We start from the raw sequence: 25,583 nt of genomic DNA on the forward strand, positions 1-25,583 counted from the left end.
CCAGCTGATTCCCGTATCCAATCTAATATTCCACAATTCCCGAATTGCTACGATTAGCATTACCTATCATTTGACTTTAGCTGTATATGTTTCACTCTGAGAATCTTTTCCCTACGAGGTATGTCTTCAAACAAGTACTAAGTTCCAGGTCCCAGGTGTTCCACATCGTAATATCGAAAGTAGGTTTTCTTCTTGTACCTTGTTGTAGTTCGCCAATCCAGGTTTTTTCAAAATAATTTAAAAATTCTGATAAAATGTTACTGTTTTTTTTTTCTATTGATTTTACAAAGTCATTAAATGTTTCAACTACATCTTCCACTGGCACAAATGCTAATGCTTCTAAGCATTTTATGATCAGAGCATTTTTTTCATTATTATACCATATTTTTAAGCCCAAAGATTGTATTTTTCTCCACAGGCATTGGGAAAAATGGAAAAAGCATCCATAAATTATTGTATTTTGTAAAAAATTTGTCATGCAATTTATTGCTGCTCTTTCAAAATCTACTGTAATTGATATAGGATTGATATCTGGATTTTTTTCTTTTATAATACTAAAAATTAAATTATAAGTTTCCTGATTTTTATTTTTTGATATGCAGTATACTAATGGTATGGTATGGTTATCTTCTATTAAAACATGTATTGTATACAACTGAAAGCCTAAAGGAGCTGAGTCAAATGTTCCGTCACAGAGCCAGTGTTGTTTTTTTGAAAGAAGATCTACATTTTTTTTAGTAGACAGAATGATTACATTTTCACTTTTGTACATGATGAAATCTTCTCCTCTGGTTGTTTTTCTTAAATCATCATTTAAAATGTTTCCATTTGGTGTTGTTCGATGTCGACGTACCATTCTGGCAAGAGTTTCTTTTTTAGGTAGAGCTCCTGCTGCTTCAAGGGGGAAATTAGATGTGCAATTTTGTATTATGCTTGATGTTACTTCTTCTGAATTTTTAGCAACTTCTTTTATTTTTTCAATTGTTTTCATAGATACAATTCTTGCTGCATTAGGTGGATGTGAATGATTTGATGCATCTTTTTCAATTATATCATTAATGGTTTTTAGCCTTCCTCCACAAAAACCTTTTTTTTCACATCTCCAATATGTTACAGTTTCTTTTTTTTTGTCTACAATGTATGCATAACCTTCATATAACATTTTCCTTCCTCCTTTACACGTCTTTATGAACTCCATTTTTTTAATTTGATGTTTTTTTTAAATTTATTTATTTAAGTGTTTGTGTTGTTTTTTTACCTCAGTAGTCACAATATATATTTAAATTCTCCACTTTTTTACTGATGACAATTACGCAATTACGTGTGCTGTTCGGCGTGCAGTCGGAAGCAGTGTATCTCGGACATATGTCTGACGGACGAATGTGCTTCGGCATTTTGTCCGTCGGAATTTTGTCCGAGCACCGCATAATATACCTGTAAATTTTAAAGAATTTGTTTCTGATTCTATTCTGAAGGCTTTGTCTGCATTTCCACCTTCAAATAAATGTAATAGGTCTTTTAAAACTTCTCATTTAGTTGATGAAATTTCAAATGACCAACAATATGATAATTTATCCTCTTCTGATGAGGATCTATCGGATTCAGAAGATCCTCCTCAGACATTGACACTGACAAATCTACTTATTTATTTAAAATTGAGTATATGCGTTCTTTATTAAAAGAAGTGTTAATTACTTTGGCTATTGAGGTAACCAGTCCTCTTGACGTTCAGTCTAATAAACGTTTAAATGCTGTTTTTAAACCTCCTGTGGTTTCTCCAGGTTTTTTTTTCCTATTCCTGAGGCTATTTCTGATATGATTTCTAAGGAATGGAATAAGCCAGGTACTTCTTTTATTCCTTCTTCAAGGTTTAAAAAATTGTATCCTTTGCCAGCAAAATCTATAGAGTTTTGGGAAAAGATCCCCAAAGTTGATGGGGCTATTTCTACTCTTGCTAAACGTACCACTATTCCTATGGAAGATAGTACTTCCTTTAAGGTTCCTTTAGATAGGAAGCTTGAATCTTATCTAAGGAAGGCCTATTTATATTCAGGTCATCTTCTCAGACCTGCAATTTCTTTGGCTGATGTTGCGGCTGCATCAACTTTTTGGTTAGTGAATTTAGTACAACAAGAATTGGATTCTGACATATCTAGCATTATTCGCTTACTGCAACATGCTAATCATTTTATTTGTGATGTTAGATCCATGTCTTTAGCTATATTAGCTAGAAGAGCTTTGTGGCTTAAATCTTGGAATGCTGATATGACATCTAAATCTAGATTACTATGTCTTTCTTTCCAAGGTAATAATTTATTTGGTTCTCAGTTGGATTCTATTATTTCAACTGTTACTGGGGGAAAGGGAGTTTTTTCTGCCTCAGGATAAAAAACCTAAGGGTAAATCTAAGGCTTCTAACCGTTTTCATTCCTTTCGTCAGAATAAGGAACAAAAACTCTATCCTCCACCCAAGGAATCTGCCTCCAATTGGAAGCCTTCCTCAAATTGGAATAAATCCAAGCCTTTTAGGAAACCAAAGTCAGCCACTAAAGCCGCATGAAGGTGTGGCCCTCATTCCAGCTCAGCTGGTAGGGGGCAGATTAAGGTTTTTCAAGGATATTTGGATAAAATCTGTTCAAAATCAATGGATTCAGAGCATTGTCTCTCAAGGGTATCGAATATGATTCAGAGTAAGACCTCCTGTGAGAAGATTTTTTCTCTCACGTATCCCAGTAAATCCAGTAAAAGCTCAGGTTTTCCTGAAGTGTGTTTTAGACCTGGAGTCTTCAGGGGTAATCATGCCAGTTCCTCTTCTGGAACAAGGTTTGGGGTTTTATTCAAATCTATTCATTGTCCCAAAGAAGGGAAATTTATTCAGACCAGTTCTGGATCTGAAAATTTTGAATCGTTATGTAAGAGTACCAACTTTCAAGATGGTGACTATAAGGACTATTCTGCCTTTTGTTCAGCGAGAACATTATATGTCCACAATAGACTTGCAGGATGCATACCTTCATTTTCCGATTCATCCACAACATTATCAGTTTCTGAGATTCTCTTTTCTAGACAAGCATTACCAATTTGTTGCTCTTCCATTTGGCCTAGCAACTGCTCCAAGAATCTTTTCAAAGGTTCTGGGTGTCCTACTCTCTGTAATCAGAGAACACGCTATTGTAATGTGTTTCTTTATTTGGACGATATCTTGGTACTAGCTCAGTCTTTATGTACTGCAGAATCTCACACAAATCAACTAGTGTTGTTTCTTTCGAAACATGGTTTGGAGGATCAATTTACCAAAAAGTTTCTTGATTCCTCAGACAAGGGTCACCTTTTTAGGCTTCCAGATAGATTCAGTGTCCATGACTCTGTCTCTAACAGACAAGAGACGTTTAAAATTGGTTGCAGCCTGCCGGCACCTTCAGTCTCAGTCATTCCCTTCAGTGGCTATGTGCATGGAAGTTTTAGGTCTCATGACTGCAGCATCGGATGCGATCCCCTTTGCTCGTTTTCACATGAGACCTCTTCAGCTTCGTATGCTGAATCAATGGTGCAGGTATTATACAAAGATATCACAATTAATATCCTTAAATCCCAATGTACGATACTCTCTGACATGGTGGATAGATCACCATCGTTTAGTTCAAGGGGCTTCTTTTGTTCATCCAATCTGGACTGTGATCACAACAGATGCGAGTCTTTCAGGTTGGGGCGCTGTTTGAGGATCTCTGACAGCACAAGGGGTTTGGAAATCTCAAGAGGCGAGATTTCCAATAAATATTTTAGAACTCCATGCAATTCTCAGAGCTCTTCAGTTTTGGCCTCTGTTAAAGAGAGAACCGTTCATTTGTTTTCAGACAGACATTATCACAACAGTGGCATATGTCAATCATCAGGGTGGGACTCACAGTCCCCAAGCTATGAAAGAAGTATCTCGAATACTTGTTTGGGCGGAATCCAGCTCCTGTCTAATCTCTGCGGTGCATAGCCCAGGTGTAGACAATTGGGAAGCGGATTATCTCAGCCGCCAGACTTCCAGGGGAGTGGTCTATCCATCCAGATGTTTTTTCTCAGATTGTTCAGATGTGGGGTCTTCCAGAGATAGATCTCATGGCCTCTCATCTAAACAAGAAACTTCCCAGATACCTGTCCAGGTCAAGGGATGTTCAGGCGGAAGCAGTGGATGCGCTGACACTTCCTTGGTGTTATCATCCTGCTTACATCTTCCCGCCTCTAGTTCTTCTTCCAAGAGTGATTTCCAAAATCATCATGGAACAATCATTTGTGTTGCTGGTAGCGCCAGCATGGCCACACAGGTTTTGGTATGCAGATCTGGTTCGGATGTCCAGTTGCCCGCCTTGGCCACTTCCGTTATGGCCAGACCTACTATCTCAAGGTCCGTTTTTCCATCAGGATCTCAAATCATTAAATTTGAAGGTATGGAAATTGATCGCTTAGTACTAAGTCATAGAGGTTTCTCTGACTCAGTGATTGATACTATGTTACAAGCACGTAAATCAGTCTCTAGGAAGATTTATTATAGAGTTTGGAAGACTTACATTTCATGGTGTTCTTTTCATAAATTCTCCTGGCATTCTTTTAGAATTCCTAGAATTTTACAGTTCATTCAGGATGGTTTGGATAAGGGTTTTGTCTGCAAGTTCATTGAAAGGACAAATCTCCGCTTTTTCTGTTTTATTTCACAGAAAGATTGCTATACTTCCTGATATACACTGTTTTGTACAGGCTTTAGTTCATATTAAGCCTGTCATTAAATCAATTTCTCCTCCTTGGAGTCTTATTTTGGTTCTGAAGGCTTTACAGGCTCCTCCATTTGAGCCTATGCATTCTTTGGACATTAAACTACTTTCTTGGAAAGTGTTGTTCCTTTTGGCTATCTCTTCTGCTAGCGGTTTTATGGACTTCATTTGAATTTTTCCTTAAGGTTGTGAATTCTAACAACATTAGTAGAGAAATTGTTGTCCCTTCCTTGTGTCCTAATCCTAAGAATCCTTTGGAAAGATCCTTACATTCTTTGGATGTGGTGAGAGCTTTGAAATATTATGTTGAAGCTACTAAAGATTTCAGGAAGACTTCTAGTCTATTTGTTATATTTTCTGGTCCTAGGAAAGGTCAGAAGGCCTCTGCTATTTCCTTGGCCTCTTGGTTAAAGCTTTTGATTCTTCAAGATTATTTGGAGTCGGGTCAAGCTCCGCCTCAGAGAATTATAGCTCATTCTACTAGATCAGTCTCCAATTCGTGGGCATTTAAGAATGAAGCTTAAGTTGATCAGATTTGCGAAGCAGCAACTTGGTCCTCTTTGCATACATTTACTAAATTCTACCGTTTTTATGTATTTGCTTCTTCGGAAGCAGTTTTTGGTAGAAAAGTTCTTCAGGCAGCTGTTTCAGTTTGATTCTTCTGCTTTTGATTTAAGTTTTTTTCTTTCAAAAATGAAAATAAGCTTATTTTTTTGGGTTGTGGATTAATTTTTTCAGCGGTATATGGCTGTTTTTATTTTATTCCCTCCCTCTCTAGTGACTCTTGAGTGGAGATCCACATCTTGGGTATTGATATCCCATATGTCACTAGCTCATGGACTCTTGCCAATTACATGAAAGAAAACATAATTTATGTAAGAACTTACCTGATAAATTCATTTCTTTCATATTGGCAAGAGTCCATGAGGCCCACCCTTTTTATGGTGGTTATGATTTTTTGTATAAAGCACAATTATTTCCAAATTTCCTTTGTTGATGCTTTCTACTCCTTTCTTTATCACCCCACTGCTTGGCTATTCGTTAAACTGAATTGTGGGTGTGGTGAGGCGTGTATTTATAGGCATTTTGAGGTTTGGGAAACTTTGCCCCTCCTGGTAGGATTTTATATCCCATATGTCACTAGCTCATGGACTCTTGCCAATATGAAAGAAATGAATTTATCAGGTAAGTTCTTACATATATTATGTTTTTACTGCATGGGTTAACCTATCTGGTAGATATATTAAGTTATACCCCTGTACTAATTTTTAACATACACATTCACCATAACTCACTAATAAGTTATACACACCAGGATAGTTGTACACTAAATTTATAGCAGATCACATATACCGCAAATATTAAGGCACAAGTCCGTAACAATACACTGGTTCAAAATTGTACACTTGACACATTTATATACAAAGTAGATTGTTATTGTTTTAGTTTGATCACCATTGTAATAATTTTGTTTAACGATTATTGTCCAATAGAAACCAAGTGGGCAGCCGGATCTCAACGTGATGATGTCTACCGTCAATTTCGGTTTCGCCATGGCGTGCACACGGGGGGAAGGCGGCCTGCAACCTTTTAACATATATTAAGGCAGTGAGTGGTGAGTACACTTGATTGCATTGCTTGTAATAGTCTGAGGACGGGGTCACTCCCCGAAAACGTTCACTAGAATAAAACTTTTTTCACGATAACAATGGCGACTCGGCGAGTGCTCTTTTTGACTTTCTTATATATATATATATATATATATATATGTGTGTGTGTATTTATTTATTTATTTATTAAAAACAGAAAGAGTTTACTAGCTATTCAAGATAGAATGAAGTCTTCTTCCTCATAAACACAGCAGCACATTTATCACAAACTACATGTCCACATTAAGCAATATTGAATGAGCCATTTAGACAGCAGCAGACAGGTTGCCCCTTATACAGTATATATCAGTGAGTAGCATGGCTCCCCCTTCCCCAGCATGCACAGTATCCTAAATCACCTGTAGCTAGTCCAGATAGTCGCTTCCATCCCTCAGCACTGCATTGGTGTATCCCTCCTCAGTTAAGCTGATTCCCATCAATAACCTGTAGGTTGTGCAGCCACAACTATTTGTTCCTCAGGGTATTGTGAAGTCGGTGAATTGGCAGGCAACTCTACAACACAGTTTTAATGCTGCCCAGAATTTCTGGCTCTTATTGTTGGTGTGGGTGCAGCAGTGCCAACAGCGCAGTAGCACATTAGCAGTGAAGTGCTTCTCCCTGCTTCTTCATGGTCTGCCTTGCTGTGGTGCTGACAGGCAGGCTCTCCCCCATGAGGAAGTTATGAGAGCTGCATCAATTGGGGGTTTATTTGATTGACTGATAGGATTCTGAATGCGTGACTGGATGTGGCTGAAATTGAAAGTCGAGCTAGCACTCCTCTTACCACTGTAGTAACTGTTTTGCATTCAAGAGAGGCAGACCTACTCACTGCTTCTCTCAATAGATTTCATATAAAAAAAATAGTTTTTTTTATTACAATTGGAAATTATTTTTTTCTGTTGCCATGACAGGGGAAACAGTGCCTAACCTGCCTCCCCTGACTGCACATCACTGTTCAATGTGCATATGATGGTTAATTTCCCATAGCATTGATTCGATGAGAAATAAAGTGCTTAATCAAAAAACATTATAATGCATACTATTACCCAAATTAGGGCTCGATTGCAAGTTGAGCACTAATTGGCGATTCAGCTTGAGTTCTACCTGCGCTAGTGGAAAACCTTTTGCGTGAGCCATTTGCACTGGTATTATGAGTTGAAAGTAAAAATGTATCACTCCAGTGCTAACCCGACTTGCTCAAAAAGCCAAACTTACAATATCACTTGCATGATAACCTACTGTCCCATAGGGTTTTTTTGCACTTTTTTGCTCCAACACCCTACTGGTACACTAACCTGAATAGCCATAAGACCCTTACACTAATAACCCCTAAACCGCCACATAGCCCACCACATAGCCCCCACTACACTATTAACCCCTAGACCGCCAGACCCCACCACATAGTAAAACACTATCCTATTAACCCTAAACCACTAGCCCCCACCGCAAAGTAAAGCACTACACTATTGACCCCTAAACCGCCAGCACCCCAACACAAAAAAACACTACCCTATTAACAACTAAATCACCAGCCCCCCACCGCAAAATAACCCACTAACATCTAAACCCCCTAACCTAACTACCTTTAAAAAAATATAAACTTACCTGTGAAAGTAAAATAAAAACTAATCTTTTCTTTTAAAATAAAAAACTAGCATTACTTTAATTTTTTTAAAAAAAACTAACATTGCTATTAAAATAAAAAACTAACATTACTATTAAAATAAAAAAAAAAACGGGGGGGCGGAGCTAACTGCAGAACAGAGTGGCAGCACATTTGGAGAGCTCTCTCCGATTTTGAGAATTATAAGACTTTTTAACAACTAAAATTCTCTAGAAACAGAGAAAAACTGTCGCCTATGACAAACAGAAGCATACTAGGACTGAATTGAGAGAAAAATTCAACAGGTGCGAGAACTTGTTGCCTTCCATTCTCATATCACGGAACATAGCTAGCCGTCTGACAGCAAAAGCCCTTACAGCGGATCAGCAGCCCTAGCTCTAAGACCCCGGAGGGTCGGGGCTCCACTCCGGGGCACATTGAGAGAGACCCTGTGCTACCTTTTGGGCCCGGATCCCTATCACAGCAAGACGGCCTATCAACCTGCCGCATACTCAATTACGGCCACGGATGTGGCACCGGATCTAGCAGTTCGCCTGCGGCCCTGATAGCCAGTCACCGGAGACTATCTACCTGCTGGAGCGGCTGGGACCTAGCCGAAAACCACTTGCCATCTGCACTAACGAGGCTGCCACTGCACATCCTACCTGTCTCCTGTGATCCGGAGGGTCGGGGCTCCGCTCCGGATCGAGCAGTGGCCATCTGTGTGCTCAGACGGAGGATATCGGGTGATCGCCTATGGTAAGAGACTACACTTAGGACCGGACCCCCTCACGACCAGCAGTTTACCTGAATTGGTGGCCTAATTTCGTTGCGGGCCTTGTGAGAAGATCAGGCGGAGACCCACAACTTGAAGTGCGCCATACTTTTGTTTTTGGGGCGCGAATTTCCGCCATCTTGGGGCCTTCCTCTTGAACCTACTGAGGGCCTTGATAAGAGAATTGGGTAGTCTGGACAAAATGGGTAAGAGCCCCTAGCACACACAGCAACTCCCTCCCTGCTGGGAACCCCACTGCCCCACTAGCTGCACATATTTATATCAGTCCTAAGCTTCCAGAAACCAAGGCCTTACAGTCAGCCTCAGTCCACATCATAGCCCCACCTTGTATATAATGGCCATATAGCCTATGACCTCCTTATTAGACTATCAGCAAGACGTCTTACACCTACTCTGGGCCACATAAAATTGTATGACTGATCCAAACTAAGATCCCTTACTAACTAGAAGAATAGTAAGGATTTCATCAGCACATATCTTCTGAAAATGAGGTTGAGTCGACCACTTTAGCCCAGTAGCAGCACAAAAATTACTGTGAGCTGAAACTGAGTATACTGCTGTTCTCCATCACTCATCAGCTCTATTGGGGCAGCTTGAGAAACTCTGACTTGTACACTTTGGGAGCTGTGTTATTGCCTTATGTCCTATGCATCTGCAAGTTTCTTAATGTACAATGTAATGCTATATATATAGTTACCTTGCCACTTTTAAAACTAGAGGTATAGCTAATGTGACAGAGGACAAATTTTGCTGGTTTAGGCACGTATTCCTCTCATTTTGGATTCTTGCATTTACTAGGGCTACCCAGATATAATCCATCACTTCAGTAATAGTTAATTGGCTTTGGCACTTGACTACTTGGCCCCAAACACTCACTCACACCATAGTACTCAACCCATTCATCTGTGGGAGCTACTCACACCAGTTACTCATACACCCATCCCTCTCTTTCCCAGTTACCAAGTCACCTTAGACACTTCACTAAAACGCATTTGAACACATCAACATAGTCTCCTACACTCACTATAGTAATTCTTCCGTTATTCTAACTAACACAACACAGCATACAACTAAATACTACCGGCTCAGTCCAGACCTAAAATACACCTCACATAACTCATATATACAGACAAGCTGACTTAATTTCCCCATCACATAGAAACACACTATCTGTCACGTTCCCACCACATACCTCTTGGTACTCCCGCACTTTGTTGGCATAACCACAGACTACTACCTACTTCCATTTCCCATCCTCTAGGCTTAAGAGGAACATTCTACTTTGAGGAACACCAATACCACCCATATCTCTGGTTTTCTCTATTAGAGTTAGAATCATATTGTTGCCCTAAACACCCTACTAGTAAGGGACACCTTTAGCGCACACCTAGTATCTCATAGACCAATTTTAGCTGTTGAGATCCCCCTAGCACCTCACCCTTTCCGGTCCAGTTAGTCTGGGCTGGTCACTTCCACTACCCTTTTCCCCTTCTTCATAGTCGTATCCCACATGTCCCTGAGGTGCTAGGGACCTAATAACTGGATTATATATACTGTGTGGAAATTTATGATTTTTTGTTCACTGAAAAAATGTTTTAGCAATAATGTCATAACTTCATAGGGTGATAATTATCCCTGCTCCGCAGCTTGAGTTTAGGTAGTTGCAACCAGTTTGCTTTGCCGAACAGTACTTTCTATCCATGAGATCACTCTAGGAGTTCCTTATACTATGCAAATGTCTTAGCTTGTTGTGAGAGATAACCAACTTTTATTTGCAGCTTGAACAAACGCAGAGAGTCTAGTACAATCTCACGTCTAAGTGACTCATCTCATCAGGTTGATTTTTCTGCCCCATACTAGTAACTGCCTTTTGCTATTCAATTACACTGTACAGTCTTTCCACTATGCCTCATGGTTCCAGGAGACAGGGGAAGACCCCCACTACCACCAAAAAGAATGTATATGACCATTTTGTCCAAACAGGAAAAGAACCCAACCTAGTCCCTAATAAACAGCTAAGTGACCCTGAATCATTGGATGCTGATTCTCACTCGAGCATGTGCTCAGAAGCGCCATCACACCATTATATTACAAAGGCAACTTTGCAACATATGCTGGCCAATCAGACACGCTCTATCACTCAGGAAATCCAACGATCTTCAGCGGAACTGAAAAAGGAAATTTTGGAGATTGGGGAGAGAGTCGAAGCACTTGAGAGGAAACAAGATGATCTAGTCGTCGATCAGACGAACCTGCTCACATACTCTGAAACTCTGGCTGACCAGATGACTCAACTTGAATTTAAGATGGCGGACATAGAAGACAGATCCCGCAGAAACAATATCAGGTTCAGAGGCATACCAGAGGCGGTAGAGGCTACTGACCTGCAGCCTTATCTGAGAGAATTGTTCATGGAACTGGTGGGTTCCCCGGAAGGGTTAACTGATACAATGGAAAGAGCCCACAGAGCCTTAAGATCTCGATCCACTCCTGCTGACAAACCAAGAGATGTAATTGTCTGTTTCCATAGTTACATCTATAAAGATAAATTGATGCAAGCTGCATTTGAGAGACTGATTTTACCAGAAAAATTCAAGGACATACAACTCCTACCTGACCTATCAACTCATACACTACAGTATCGCAAAACCTTTCAACAAATCACTTTAGCTCTCAGGAAAGCTAATATCAAATATCGTTGGTGACACCCTACAAATCTGGTGGTTACTAGAAATAACCAAAGCCACACAATATCCACAATCCCTCAAGGTATGGCTCTTCTTTCCACTTGGGGCCTTCATTCCGACCAATCCCCACCTTCACAACCTGCTTACCCAAAATTGAGAGCCTCAGCTCCCGAATGGTCCATCAAGGAACAAAGAGCAAAAAAGCCTAAAACTAACCCACCATAAACTCAGGATCAATAACCCACATTGGAGCTCACCAAAGACCTGCTGAAACTGGAAGATTTACCTGCTTTCATCAGTTTCCAGCAGAGGCTTAAGTTAAATAGAGAGAGCCTGCGGGCGATTTGTAAGTTGTATTGTTTGTTTACCATGTTACTGTTCATTTGTAAATGTATGTTTAGCAAGGTTATAGGTACAGTTTAGCTAAAGCACTCACTGCGGAGCAGGGCCTGCCATACTGACCCCTGCTTCTGTTCATTGTTCTCCCCCCCAAGGGTAGCCCACGCTAGGGCTTCATCAAAGCGGATTATTTTCGCTAATTCCCTTCCTTTACCCATTACCTAACCTCCCGCACTGCTTACCCTTCTCTACCCACTCCCCCTTAAACTGACTCGGACTTCCTTTTATAGCCTTCTATGCCCCCCCCTTAAATCTTAACTCATAATGTTAGAGATTTAAATTCACCACACAAGCGTAGCCTATTGGCTAGATTGCTCAAATTTCATAACCCTGATGTGGCTTTTCTACAAGAGACACATTGGTCTCTAGACAATCCACCCAGCTCAATATCCAAAGACTACATTGTCTTTGAATACACTTCTTTCTTAAAAAAAGCTAGAGGTACGGCAATCCTAATCCACAAAAGAATAGCTTATGAACAAATCCAAGTCCTAAAAGACCCTCAATCCTGGTTTCTGATACTAATATGTAAACTGGATCATATTGATCACACTTTAGTCTCTATTTACCTCCCTAACTCACACCAGCCTCGATACCTCAAAAAGATTCTACTCAAAGTGGACCAGGTGAGAATAGGTAGAGTCCTGTTGGCAGGGGATTTTAACATGACCTGGGACCCATTGCTAGATAGGAAAAAAACCACCTGCACCAAACACTCTACTCCCACGGCACAACTTTCCCATAAATTTAGGCAAATTATTGCCCAATACCATTACTACGATATATGGAGATCAATCCACCCTAGACACAGGGGCTATACCCACTTTTCACATCCTCATAAAACTTACTCTAGACTAGATTACGTTTTCTGCTCAGCAGACACCCTTGACCATGTAAAACACTCCAACATCTCCCTATGCCCTTGGTCTGATCACGACCTAGTCACAGTGACTTTTCACTCAATAGAACATAATAATGTGAGACCTTCTTGGCGCCTCCCACACCATGTCCTTCAAGACGCTGCTTTTAGGGAAACACTCAGAAAGGATAGCTTGTTTTATATTCAATCTAATGATAACAAACAAGTCAGAGATGACATGTTATGGGGTGCTGCAAAAGCCACATTTAGGGGCCTTATACTCAAGAGACAAAACCATTTGAAAAAACTTTCAGTGTCCCCCTCTCTAGATCCCACATCGAGCTGCGCTGGTTAGAACTCCTTAACAGAAACACTCCCTCGGATAGTACCATAGATCAAATTGCACAGATCAAAAGCCAAATTAACCAATTAGAATTCAAACGTACCCAAGCAAACCTATTTAAGTTGAAACAGATCTCATATCATAAAAGCAACAAAGCTGATACACTTTTAGCAAAAAAAACTTAAAACTAGGGCAAGCACTTCAAGAATCCACCATATCCAATCTGGAAACCAGATATACCGAAAACCCTCAGAAATAGGCCTATGCTTTGAGAAATTTTATTCTAAACTATATAACTTGGAAAAATCCTCAGATCGTTCACTAGCCCCTGCCACTAGCATTCGTCTGTTTCTGGACAACCTAAATCTCCCCTCAATGACATTAGAGGATCAGGAAATACTTACTTCCCCTTCACACTTCAAGAAATTAAACACGTAATAACACATTTGAAAGCCCTCAAAGCCCCAGGCCCAGATGGCTATACAGCGTCTTTCTACAAAACATATAGACATGAACTATCCCCACTTCTCCTAAGATTTTTTTAATCAAGCTAGAGAAGAGGGTTAGTTTGCTAGAGAATTTCTAGAAGCCACAGTAATTACTATACCTAAACCGCAAAAAGACCCATCCCTCTGCTCCAACTATAGACCAATATCGTTAATAAATTTAGATGTTAAAATTTATGCTAAGTTGCTCGCTACTCGTATCTCTAAATTACTCCCACAACTCATAAACCTGGATCAAGTAGGGTTTATCCCGCACCGTGAGGGACCTGACAACACTAGGCAATTATTAAATATCTGTACAGAGTCCACTAGACTCAATAGGCCGTTCTCTGTCATCTCGTTAGATGCAGAGAAGGCTTTTGATCGCATACGGTGGTCTTACCTATGGGAGGTCCTCAAGACCTTTGGCTTCCCAGACCAAATTATTCAGGCGATCCAAGCACTCTATTCTACTCCCTCGGCAACAGTCAAGGGCATATGATTCCTTTCCCCCTCCTTCCCAATTTCCAACGGTACTAGACAAGGTTGTCCCCTTTCCCCTCTGCTCTTTGCCCTCGCGATAGAACCGTTAGCTGAGCAAATCAGGCAAGACAACAAAATAGATGGTATTCGCTTACATGGCACTATTCATAAAATAGCACTATTCGCGGATGACATAACGATATTCTCTTCAGATCCCAAAGCCTCATTCCCGAGGCTTAAGAACATTCTAGAAGCTTTTGGCTATATGTCCCTCTATAAATTAAATATAGATAAAACTGACATTTTTACCTGGGGATTTCCCAAAGACACAGTCAACACCCTTCAAACCCAATATAGAGTCAAATGCACTAATACCTACATTTCCCACCTAGGAGTTAAAATATCTAATAATATCCCACAGATGATTAAAGAAAATTATATACCACTGTTATCTGAGTTGTGTACTCTGAAAGATAAATGGGATTACACTTACATATCATGGATAGGTAGATTAACGGCCCACAAAATGTCATTTCTACCTAAAATTACCTATCTCTTTAGATGTCTCCCATTTCGACTCCCAGGATACCTCTTGCACCAATTCCAGAGCGAATTTACAAAATACATATGGCAACATAAACCCCTTAGAGTAGCACATAAAATACTTCAAAGCCCTCCCAATAGAGGGGGAATCGCCTCTCCCTCAATTTTACGATATTATAAAGGAGCGATGCTTACCCATATATCACAATGGGGCACCAAAGACTCTCCTAGTAAATGGAAAACCATAGAACAAGCCTCACTGCCGAACCACATATATTTATCTGATCTAATCTGGATCTCCCCACACACTCGGCGAACCACAGATATCAATAATCGTATAATACGGGAATGTCTCGCTATGTGGGATAAATTGAGGCACTACCCACATATAGCCCCACATCCCTCCCCTATTACTCCCTTGTCGGGTCTTCTCCAAGGATTACCTGACTCCCATCCACACGGGTGGGCCCAAGCTGGTATTAGAACAGTCTTGGACCTCTGGATCACCTCCCCAACCTCGCGTTTTTTAACACTTACAGAATTACAGGCTAAACTCATTCTGCCTAGACACATGATCTATGAATATACAAGGTTGAAAAGCTTCCTCCTTAGCTGGGGTTTTAAGCCCGATCAACATAGACCCCGAACCCCATGGGAGACAACGTGGCAACAAGGTAGTAAATTACACAGTCCCCTCTCAATCCACTACTCCTTGCTAGGAAGCCCAGACTCTGAGACCAAGATCCCTCATTTGCTCAAATGGGAACTGTCCCTGAACATAGATATACCCCACAGACATGGCAGCGTGTAATATCCCTCACCAAGAAAGCCTTACACTGTGTCACTTTATTCGAAACATATTACAAGATTCTAACACATTGGTACCTTACCCCCTCTAGACTTAACAAAATGTATGAATCCTCCTCGCCTCTACACATATGGTGGGAGTGCCCTAGGCTACGACCATTATGGAATGTCTGCTTCCGGATGCTAACCAGTCTGGGCATAGCACTCCCCAGGACCCCCGCAAACGCCCTCCTGCATATTGGTATACGTAACTTACCTAAACATGAAGCGTATTTGTGTGTTTACCTACTGACTGCTACAAAAGCGGCAATAGCCAAATCATGGAAAACTGAATCCCCCCCAAAATGGCCATATATTCTAAACTACATGGCATATATCTATAATATGGAGAAACCTATTTTCCACACCTTAAACAACTCAGACCTATTCAAATTGATTTGGGCAGACTGGCAACATAGGTACGATACTACCTAATACTCCCTTCATAGGCAGGTTTCTTTTATTTGCCTCCTACACTTCATTCTAATTTCCCCCCTCTTTCCTCTCTTTATTCCCTATCCTTTCCTTTCCCTTCCTTTCCCCACTCCTCATCAATGCACTTAATTTTGTAGAGCATTATATTATGTTTACCATACGTAATATCCATCCATAACAGCTTTAAAATGTTTGACATGTTTGGACTAAATGTTTACTTGATGTGGAGGACCCTGCGCGCTCCAAGCACAAATTTTGTTACTTGAAAGTAATTTATTTCAATAAAAAAAATTCAAAATAAAAAAAAATAAAAAAAATAAAAAAAATTTTACTGAAAAAAACAAAAAAAAACCTAACATTACAAAAATAACAAAACCCTAACCTTACAAAAAATTAACAAACAAATTATCAAAAATTAAAAATAAAATGTATGCCTCTTCGAATACCCCTAATTAAAAAAACACACCACAATATAATAAAAAAATATTCTAAAGCTTAAGTGCCCTAAAGTGATCAAAATCTTTTGGTGAAAAAAATTAAAAATACCTTACATTAAACCCACCCCTCCCCCAATATTAAAACAACTATCTAAAAAAAACTTACTCTAAAAAGTGCCCTGAAAAGGGTATTTGGCTGTGCATTGCCCTTAAAATGGCATTTAGCTATTTTACTGCCCATAGAAAATAAAAAAAATCCCTGATCTTAGAAAAAACATCCAAAAAAACAACAACCTAACACTAAACCCCAAGGTGCTACTTACCAATGATGATGTTGACACTCCATCTTCATCCCGGCAGTGGTCCATCTTCTTATGTTCATCCCGGTGGTAGCGTTGGCGGGGGATCACTGGTCTTCATCTTCACATGTTGAACACAGAGGTCCTCTTCATGTGATCACCAGCCACACACTGATTGATTTGAATGTGAGGTATCCCTTTTATATAGGGGTACCCTTGCATTCGTATTGGCTGATTTGCATGTTTAAATACAAATCATCCAATAGAATGAAATCTTTCATTCTTGTAATCTGGCCCTTAGTTTTTTTTAAATAAATTTAGGCCTATAGGATGACTGTATATGTGCATATTTTGGTTTGACATCCATTTTGTTGTTCTGAACAAATTTTAATTTGCATTCTAACTTTACAAAATGTAATAGTTTGTTATTTGGTTTGATTTTTGTCATAGCAGTCTTTAAAATGTTTCAGCTAGTGAAATTATTTTCAGTTATTTCCATGTTATAATCTATGCATGTAGCAAAATCAAAAATCTGTGAACTGCAGTAGTCAGTCAACCAAACTGAGCTGAAGTATTACAGCAGGTACATCAAATTGGATTCCAGCAGTGCTTAAAGAATTCTGATGAAATGTCTTTGTAGATAGAAGCTAAGTTACTGTATTCCTCATACAAATTACAGTTCAGACCTGCCATTCTTAAATAAGTGTTTATTATGCTGGTTATACCTGTCATTGAAAAGAACTATGTCTGAATTACTTACAGATACTGACCCATTTGATTTTTTTGTTATGTCATAATTTTCTGTAGAATTGGCATTCATTATGTATTGCAGAAGGTAATTAGTTGAGCCTCCAAGAGTCCCTTGCCAGGAGGAATGCAATATATTTATATAGCACAGCTTGAACATTTTTTTCCCTTATACGGAACTGAAAAAATATACATTTTAACTCCATTAACACTGCTTATTAGGGTAAAAAAAATAACACATAATACTTTAGCAAAGTATTAAAAAGAAACATTATAACTTATATTTCACTTGTATGAAAACATAATGAAAATGTTATATCTGTCTTAATATGACAAATGTTATGATAGCAATATTATTTACACACACACACATATTCGTACACACACACACACATATTCGTACATACACACACACATATTCGTACACACACACACATATTCGTACACACACACACACATATTTGTACACACACACACACATATTCGTACACACACACACACATATTCGTACACACACACACATATTCGTACACACACACATACACATTCACACACACATTCCACTACAAACACACACACACATTGTAGATTTGTGTGAAATTGACACAAGAAAAAACAAACACTTGCAAAAAAGCCATTTATTCTGCTAGACTTTCTTATTGCAAATGCAGGAGATGGAAACTTGGTGAGTTCTATCTAAGGATATTAGACAATATATGGAAATTACTGTATTTTTTACTTAAATTTCTAATTATCTTGGCTCTCCCCATCCAGTACACAACAATAGAATTAAGATTACCAAAGCCCCAAACATGGGAGGGAAAGGAAAATTAAAGAAAAGCACCAGAAAAAAATACTGCTGAGAGAAATATCATATTGTCTACTCAATAAACATATTGTAGGACTCTGATCAGACTTTGTGCCCTCTGAAGATTTAGAATTTGAACAATAGTATTTCAGAGATGTATGCAAAGGCTTCCATATTATGGACTTTGGCTTCTGACTAAACAACATATAAACCTTCAGAGGGAAGACTGCAGAGGTTTGCTTTGAACAACACTATTCACCACCCAGTGTTTAAGCCATCTGCCTACAAGCGTTTGAAACATTTCACTAGTAGCTTCTGACAAAAAGAAGGTAAAGACATATAATAATACTCTATAAGACCTATAGTGCATTTCAGCATCTCAATAAATTAGCTGGTCTCCGTAATTGGCTGCCCAAATCTCTGTGGATTTAGCAAACCTAATCAGTAAAAGGATATAACTGAGATATCCTATCTGGTACCTGACGTAACCTCACAGCCTTACCTCATTGTCGCAACAGGGCTTTGGTGAAAAAGGTTTTCTTTGTCTTCTGGATTAAGGCGTACCATGGCCTCTATTTATCAAGCCGTCAACTTACCTGCATTCGACGGCACCAATACGCTCGCCTAAGATCACCTAACATCGCTGCCACGGACCTGATTACGTTCTCCAAATTATCAAAAAAGCTGTCAAAAAGCCGCGCACCAAGTACGGTGCGATGAGCAGCGGACTGTTGTTAACTAATAGTCATCGATCTCGCTGCTCTTCGGCTTTTTTACAGCTTTCTTGGTATACTGTCACTAAGTACCCACACTATACTAAACTGTTTACCCCCTATCCCACCGTTCCTGGACCCCGCCGCACCTAAATAAAGTTATTAACCCCTAAACCACCGCACCCGGAGCCCACCGCAACTCTAATAAATGTATTAACCCCTAAACTGCTGCTCCCGAAGCCCACCGCCACCTACATTATACATATTAACCCTTAATCTTCCGCCCCCTATACCGCCGCCACCTACATAAAGTTATTAACCCCTAGCCTGCCGCTCCCAGACCCCGCCGCAACTAAATAAAGTGTTTAACCCCTAAACCGCCGCTCCCGGAGCCCACCGCCACCTACATTATATTTATTAACCCCTAATCTGCCGTGCTACACCGCCGCCACATACATTATATTAACCCCTAATCTGCCCCCCCTATACCGCCGCCACTATATTAAATGTATTAACCCCTAAACCTAAGTCTAACAGTAACCCTAACAACCCCTAACTTAAATTTAATTTAACTAAATTGAAATAAATTATTCCTATTTAAAACTAAATACTTACCTATAAAATAAACCCTAAGATAGCTACAATATAACTAATAGTTACATTGTAGCTATCTTAGGATTTATTTCTATTTTACAGGCAACTTTGTATTAATTTTAACTAGCTACAATAGTTTTTAAATAGTTATTAACTATTTAATAACTACCTAGTTAAAATAAATACAAAAATACCTGTAAAATAAAACCTAACCTAAGTTACAATTACACCTAACACTACACTATCATTAAATTAATTACCTACATTAACTACAATTTACTACAATTAAATAAAATTAAATAAAATGATCTAAAGTACAAAAAAACAAACACTAAATTACAGAAAATAATAAAATAATTACAAGTTTTTAAACTAATTACACCTAATCTAATCCCCCTAATAAAATAAGAAAGCCCCCAAAATAATAAAAAGCCCTACCCTATACTAAATTACGAATAGCCCTTAATAGGGCCTTTTGCGGGGCATTGCTCCAAAGTAATCAGCTCTTTTACCTGCAAAAAAAAGTACAATACCCCCCAACATTAAAACCCACCACCCACACACACAACCCTACTCTAAAACCCACCCAATCCCCCCTTAAAAAAACCCTAACACTAACCGCTTGAAGATCACCCTACTTTGAGACATCTTCACCCAACCGGGCCAAAGTCCTCCATGAAGCCGGCAGAAGTGGTCCTCCAGACGGGCAGAAGTCTTCATCCAACCCAGCCAGAAGAGGTCCTCCAGACAAGCAGAAGTCTTCATCCAGGCGGCATCTTCTATCTTCATCCATCCGGCGTGGAGCGGGTCCATCTTCAAGACATCCGACGCAGAGCATCCTCTTCCAACGACATCCGACAACTGAATGAAGGTACCTTTAATTGACGTCATTCAAGATGGCGTTCCTTGAATTGCATCAGCCAATAGGATTTTTCCTACCTTAATTCCGATTGGCTGAAAGAATTCTATCAGCCAATCGGAATTCAAGGGACGCCATCTTGGATAACCTCACTTAAAGGTACCTTCATTCAGTCGTCGGATGTCGTTGGAAGAGGATGCTCCTCGCTGGATGTCTTGAAGATTGACCCGCTCCGCGCCAGATGGATGAAGATAGAAGATGCCGCCTGGATGAAGACTTCTGCCCGTCTGGAGGACCTCTTCTGGCCGGCTTGGATGAAGACTTCTGCCCGTCTGGAGGACCGCTTCGCCCGGCTTCGTGGAGGACTTCGGCCCAGTTGGGTGAAGATGTCTCAAGGTAGGGTGATCTTCAAGGGGTTAGTGTTAGGTTTTTTAAGGGGGGATTGGGTAGATTTTAGAGTAGGGTTCGGTGTGTGGGTGGTGGGTTTTAATTTTGGGGGGTTATTGTACTTTTTTTTGCAGGTAAAAGAGCTGATTACTTTGGAGCAATGCCCCGCAAATGGCCCTATTAAGGGCTATTCGTAATTTAGTATAGGGTAGGGCTTTTTATTATTTTGGGGGGCTTTCTTATTTTATTAGGGGGATTAGATTAGGTGTAATTAGTTTAAAAACTTGTAATTATTTTATTATTTTCTGTAATTTAGTGGGGTTTTTTTGTACTTTAGATAATTTTATTTAATTTTATTTAATTGTAGTTAATGTAGGTAATTAATTTAATGATAGTGTAGTGTTAGGTGTAATTGTAACTTAGGTTAGGTTTTATTTTACAGGTACTTTTGTATTTATTTTATCTAGGTAGTTATTAAATAGTTAATAACTATTTAATAACTATTGTACCTAGTTAAAATAAACACAAAGTTGCCTGTAAAATAAAAATAAACCCTAAGATAGCTACAATGTAACTATTAGTTATATTGTAGCTAACTTAGGCCTAGATTTGGAGTTTTGTCGGTAATGACCCGCGTAGCTAACGCCGGCTTTTTTCTGGCCACACCATAAAAATAACTCTGGTATTGAGAGTCCACATAAAGGCTGCGTTAGGCTCCAAAAAAGGAGCGTAGAGCATATTTAACGCAGCTTCAACTCTCGATACCAGAGTTGCTTACGCAAGCGACCAGCCTCAAAAACGTGCTCGTGCACGATTCCCCCATAGGAAACAATGGGGCTGTTTGAGCTGAAAAAAAACCTAACATCTGCAAAAAAGACGCGTTTAGCTCCTAACGCAGCCCCATTGTTTGCTATGTGGAAACACTTCCTACTTCTGCACCTAACACTCTAACATGTACCCCGAGTCTAAACACCCCTAACCTTACACTTATTAACCCCTATTATGCATCCCCCGCTATCGCTGACCCCTGCATATTATTATTAACCCCTAATCTGCCGCTCCGTAAACCGCCGCTATTTACATTATCCCTATGTACCCCTAATCTGCTGTCCTAACATCGCCGACTCCTATATTATATTTATTAACCCCTAATCTGCCCCCCACAACGTCGCCTCCACCTGCCTACACTTATTAACCCCTAATCTGCCGACCGGACCGCACCGCTATTATTATAAAGTTATTAACCCCTAATCCGCCTCACTAACCCTATAATAAATAGTATTAACCCCTAATCTGCCCTCCCTAACATCGCCGACACCTAACTTCAAACATTAACCCCTAATCTGCCGACTGGAGCTCACCGCTATTCTAATAAATGTATTAACCCCTAAAGCTAAGTCTAACCCTAACACTAACACCCCCTAAGTTAAATATAATTTTAATCTAACAAAATTAATTAACTCTTATTAAATAAATTATTCCTATTTAAAGCTAAATACTTACCTGTAAAATAAATCCTAATATAGCTACAATATAAATTATAATTATATTATAGCTATTTTAGGATTAATATTTATTTTACAGGTAACTTTGTATTTATTTTAACCAGGTACAATAGCTATTAAATAGTTAAGAACTATTTAATAGCTAAAATAGTTAAAATAATTACAAAATTACCTGTAAAATAAATCCTAACCTAAGTTACAATTAAACCTAACACTACACTATCAATAAATTAATTAAATAAACTACCTACAATTACCTACAATTAACCTAACACTACACTATCAATAAATTAATTAAATACAATTCCTACAAATAAATACAATTAAATAAACTTGCTAAAGTACAAAAAATAAAAAAGAACTAAGTTACAAAAAATAAAAAAATATTTACAAACATAAGAAAAATATTACAACAATTTTAAACTAATTACACCTACTCTAAGCCCCCTAATAAAATAACAAAGCCCCCCAAAATAAAAAAATGCCCTACCCTATTCTAAATTACTAAAGTTCAAAGCTCTTTTACCTTACCAGCCCTGAACAGGGCCCTTTGCGGGGCATGCCCCAAGAAGTTCAGCTCTTTTGCCTGTAAAAAAAAACATACAATACCCAAGCCCCCCAACATTACAACCCACCACCCACATACCCCTAATCTAACCCAAACCCCCCTTAAATAAACCTAACACTAAGCCCCTGAAGATCTTCCTACCTTGTCTTCACCTCACCGGGTTCACCGATCTGTCCAGAAGAGCTCCTCCGATGTACTGATCCAAGCCCAAGCGGGGGGCTGAAGAGGTCCATGATCCGGCTGAAGTCTTCATCCAAGCGGGGCAGAAGAGGTCTTCCATCCGATTGAAGTCTTCATCCAAGCGGGATCTTCTATGGTCATCCATCCGGAGCGGAGCGGCAGGATCCTGAAGACCTCCGACGCGGAACATCCATCCTGGCCGACGACTGAACGACGAATGACGGTTCCTTTAAATGACATCATCCAAGATGGCGTCCCTCGAATTCCGATTGGCTGATAGGATTCTATCAGCCAATCGGAATTAAGGTAGGAATATTCTGATTGGCTGATGGAATCAGCCAATCAGAATCAAGTTCAATCCGATTGGCTGATCCAATCAGCCAATCAGATTGATCTCGCATTCTATTGGCTGTTCCGATCAGCCAATAGAATGCAAGCTCAATCTGATTGGCTGATCGGATCAGCCAATCGGATTGAACTTGATTCTGATTGGCTGACTCCATCAGCCAATCAGAATATTCCTACCTTAATTCCGATTGGCTGATAGAATCCTATCAGCCAATCGGAATTCGAGGGACTCCATCTTGGATGACGTCATTTAAAGGAACCGTCATTCGTCGTTCAGTTGTCGGCCAGGATGGATGTTCCGCGTCAGAGGTCTTCAGGATCCTGCCGCTCCACTCCGGATGGATGACCATAGAAGATCCCGCTTGGATGAAGACTTCAATCGGATGGAAGACCTCTTCTGCCCCGCTTGGATGAAGACTTCAGCCGGATCATGGACCTCTTCAGCCCCCCACTTGGGCTTGGATCAGGACATCGGAGGAGCTCTTCTGGACAGATCGGTGAACCCGGTGAGGTGAAGACAAGGTAGGAAGATCTTCAGGGGCTTAGTGTTAGGTTTATTTAAGGTGGGTTTGGGTTAGATTAGGGGTATGTGGGTGGTGGGTTGTAATGTTGGGGGGCTTGGGTATTGTATGTTTTTTTTAACAGGCAAAAGAGCTGAACTTCTTGGGGCATGCCCCGCAAAGGGCCCTGTTCAGGGCTGGTAAGGTAAAAGAGCTTTGAACTTTAGTAATTTAGAATAGGGTAGGGCATTTTTTTATTTTGGGGGTCTTTGTTATTTTATTAGGGGGCTTAGAGTAGGTGTAATTAGTTTAAAATTGTTGTAATATTTTTCTTATGTTTGTAAATATTTTTTTATTTTTTGTAACTTAGTTCTTTTTTTATTTTTTGTACTTTAGCTAGTTTATTTAATTGTATTTATTTGTAGGAATTGTATTTAATTAATTTATTGATAGTGTAGTGTTAGGTTAATTGTAGGTAATTGTAGGTAGTTTATTTAATTAATTTATTGATAGTGTAGTGTTAGGTTTAATTGTAACTAAGGTTAGGATTTATTTTACAGGTAATTTTGTAATTATTTTAACTATTTTAGCTATTAAATAGTTCTTAACTATTTAATAGCTATTGTACCTGGTTAAAATAAATACAAAGTTACCTGTAAAATAAATATTAATCCTAAAATAGCTATAATATAATTATAATTTATATTGTAGCTATATTAGGATTTATTTTACAGGTAAGTATTTATCTTTAAATAGGAATAATTTATTTAATAAGAGTTAATTAATTTTGTTAGATTAAAATTATATTTAATTTAGGGGGTGTTAGTGTTAGGGTTAGACTTAGCTTTAGGGGTTAATACATTTATTAGAATAGCGGTGAGCTCCAGTCGGCAGATTAGGGGTTAATGTTTGAAGTTAGGTGTCGGCGATGTTAGGGAGGGCAGATTAGGGGTTAATACTATTTATTATAGGGTTAGTGAGGCGGATTAGGGGTTAATAACTTTATAATAATAGCGGTGCGGTCCGGTCGGCAGATTAGGGGTTAATAAGTGTAGGCAGGTGGAGGCGACGTTGAGGGGGGCAGATTAGGGGTTAATAAATATAATATAGGGGTCGGCGGTGTTAGGGGCAGCAGATTAGGGGTACATAAGGATAACGTAGGTGGCGGCGCTTTGCGGTCGGCAGATTAGGGGTTAATTATTGTAGGTAGCTGGCTGCGACGTTGTGGGGGGCAGGTTAGGGGTTAATAAATATAATATAGGGGTCGGCGGTGTTAGGGGCAGCAGATTAGGGGTACATAAGTGTAACGTAGGTGGCGGTCGGCAGATTAGGGGTTAAAAAAATTTAACCGAGTGTCGGCGATGTGGGGGGACCTCGGTTTAGGGGTACATAGGTAGTTTATGGGTGTTAGTGTACTTTAGAGTACAGTAGTTAAGAGCTTTATAAACCGGCGTTAGCCCAGAAAGCTCTTAACTACTGACTTTTTTCCTGCGGCTGGAGTTTTGTCGTTAGATTTCTAACGCTCACTTCAGACACGACTCTAAATACCGGAGTTAGAAAAATCCCATTGAAAAGATAGGATACGCAATTTACGTAAGGGGATCTGCGGTATGGAAAAGTCGCGGCTGAAAAGTGAGCGTTAGACCCTATTTTACGTCACTAAATTCTACTTTTGCCGGTTTGTAGGGTTTGATAATTAAGGCGAATCAGGCTCGCCACAAATACGCTGCAGAATTCCAGCGTATTTGCGGTC

Source organism: Bombina bombina, chromosome 5 (genome assembly GCF_027579735.1).
Source record: "Bombina bombina isolate aBomBom1 chromosome 5, aBomBom1.pri, whole genome shotgun sequence".
NCBI lineage: Eukaryota > Metazoa > Chordata > Amphibia > Anura > Bombinatoridae > Bombina > Bombina bombina.